Genomic DNA, 2,854 nt, shown 5'->3' with positions numbered 1-2,854 from the left:
TTTTTGACACTCGTCTCTAAAGATGGTGTCCTTTCTATTTATTTTAAAGAAAATATTTCCAAGGATGATGAAAAAAATTCAATCAATTCAAACCGTTCATGTCATAATTATAGTTGGGTCTACTTAATAATTTAAGGCAATTATTTTCCCACTTTCTCTATCTATCTATAGATTATAGATAAAAGAGAAATATTATGTATGTCCTTGCATGTGCTTTATGATGTTATTTTTCTTCCCACCAAATCCTTTTATCTCAAGGAAAGAATTTAAATATGTTACCGAACTTTGAAAAGAGATATATTCATGTCATTCTTTTAAAGTTTGACTCATCTATACTATTTTTATTTGAGAACGACTCATTATCCACGCTATTATTTCCGAATGAAAAAAAATATTCAATTTTGTAAAACCATTTTTTATACGTGTGGTCAATTATGATTCGAACATGTCATTAATTAAATTATTTTTTAAAATAAAAAATGTTCAAATATGTCATCAAACTTTGAGAAAGGCTCATCTATGTCATCCTTGAAAATTTAGCTCATCTATGTCATTTCAGTTAAGAAATAATAGCATGGATGAACATTTTCTCAAACGAAAAATGACATAGACAAGCCAAATTTTCAACCGATGACATAAATAAGCCTTCATTATATTACTCGGAAGATATGCATTGCGTTTTCGAAAGATATTCAATATATTTTTAGAGTGGATCTTTACTTGTTTGATTATTTAGTGAGAATTTTTTTTGGACAAAAATAAATCGAAATAAAAAACATTGATATTTCATATAGGTTGTGTCCTTTTATGTAGGGCTCACACCCCTATCCCCCACTTCCACCATGTATTATTTTTTTGAAAAATATTTTCTTTCATACTGAACACACCTTTTAATAGCTTTCAAAAATTAAATGACTATTTTGTTCTTTAAAATCATTATTTTAAGAACATTTAAATGCAAAGATGTAATTATACAATCAAAACATAACAAATGAAAATTTCAATATTAGAAAAAAAAAAAGAAAAAAAAAGAAGAAGTCAAATGGTTGTTTTTTCTTTTCTTTTCAATTCATTTGAATATTTTTCATCTTCCATTGCTTATTCAATGATCTTCCATTTCAATTTCCAACTGTTTATTTAATAAGACACTTCAAATAATTTCAATTTAAGTTTCTTTACTTCTTATCTACTTTCCTTTGACTTTTATGTATAATAAGTATCACTTTAACTTATTTTTCTATCACTCTACTTTAAATCTTATATCTTACTAATCAATTCAATCGTCAAAATTTAAAAGTGGAGGGATCACATCCCGCACACTATATCTCTTTATGATGTTTAATAGTATTGATCCAACTAATTTAGATTATCATTATGTCCATAGTGGAAAAAATAATACTTCCTATCAAAAATTTCTCAATTTTTTAATTTTAAATCCAAGATATCTGTATATCTAATAAAAAAATAAAAAGATCAAATCTCACCCACCACATCTACTAAACGTGTGAAATTTCATTCAATACTACAGCTCATGGAATTGATTGTGATCATAATAAGCTCAATTATTGTACTGAAAATCTTTATTATATTCAGTAAACACTAAACACGTGGGATTAATATTTTAAATTTTCTAAAAAATAAAAAAATAAAAAAATCTCTTCCTTTTTCCAAAGAGATTTATTTATTTATCACTAAAGCTACCTTCAAATGTAACTTATAATTCACTCAATCCTCTTAATTTCTCTATTATTCATCTATAATTCAACTAATACAATAGTCATCTGTCCTAAATTATATTATGCCACAGTGGGATTGAATCTCCTTAAAGAGAGCGAAGTATTCGTGTCTCGGCCTAAAGATTTGTTTAAGCATTTTTTGTCATTTTATTTCAACTATAATTTATTATATTTGTGGTATATTACACCAACAATTTAAAGGAGAATCATGTTTTTGTTACAGTTTGAAAAGGTGTGGATATCAAGATTAGGATCTCAACATAATTCCGCTCAAACGTCGCTCTCTTCAAGAGATGGAAGAGAAGAGATGTACGGGTAAAGTATTTTTCTACTTGCTCAATTGAAGCGGAGAAAAAAGTAAAGACAAAACTTTTTACCTAGTACTTTCATGAATAAAGTAATACTACTTTTCATGGAAAAAATTATGTTTAAAATTTTTAAATAGTGGGGGTTCATGAAATGAGAAAAATAATAATAAAAGATCATTGTGAAATTGTGATTTTTGCATCTTTGAGAAATGCTCTAAAAAAGAGTATTAAGAATGCATATATTTATTGTGGAATAAATCACATGTTGTTGTTTGGCTATAATGAGATGATTTTTAGCGCTAACATGAGAGTTATAAATAAATTATGAAAAACATGTTGAATAACCATTTTGTTAGCATGATGGACAGCTAAATGATTGTATATATTAATGTAATTATATAGTGATAAAATAGCTGATTTGGAGGGATAGCAAGGCAGATTTAGAGGGATTGAATAGCAAATTTGTAGAGATAGAATAGCTGATCTTTAGGGATAGGAATGACGGATCTTTAGGGATGTGTAATCTTTATTTTCTCTATCTAATGGAAAGACTCTCACTTTGAGAGGCATTAAGCAGAAAATTGACATGGTATTAGAGCCTTCTCTTGGCTGTCTTGTTTCATAGAGTCATCTGTGGTTCCTTCTAATTTTTTTTGAAAATCTTGGTTTTTGGTTTTTGGTTAACTGTTCATCGACAATCAGTCCTACCACTTGGGAATTTTGTTCTTGGTCATTCTAGTTGTTTTCTTGAGTCTTTGTAGTTTTCATAGCTATTCAAAAGCATGAATTCACATCACTTTGAATCCTTCA

This window comes from Solanum tuberosum, unplaced genomic scaffold (genome assembly GCF_000226075.1).
Source record: "Solanum tuberosum cultivar DM 1-3 516 R44 unplaced genomic scaffold, SolTub_3.0 scf00017, whole genome shotgun sequence".
NCBI classification, from domain to species: Eukaryota; Viridiplantae; Streptophyta; class Magnoliopsida; order Solanales; family Solanaceae; genus Solanum; species Solanum tuberosum.
The sequence above is the reverse complement of the archived record's forward strand: the minus strand, read 5'-3'. Positions refer to the sequence as shown.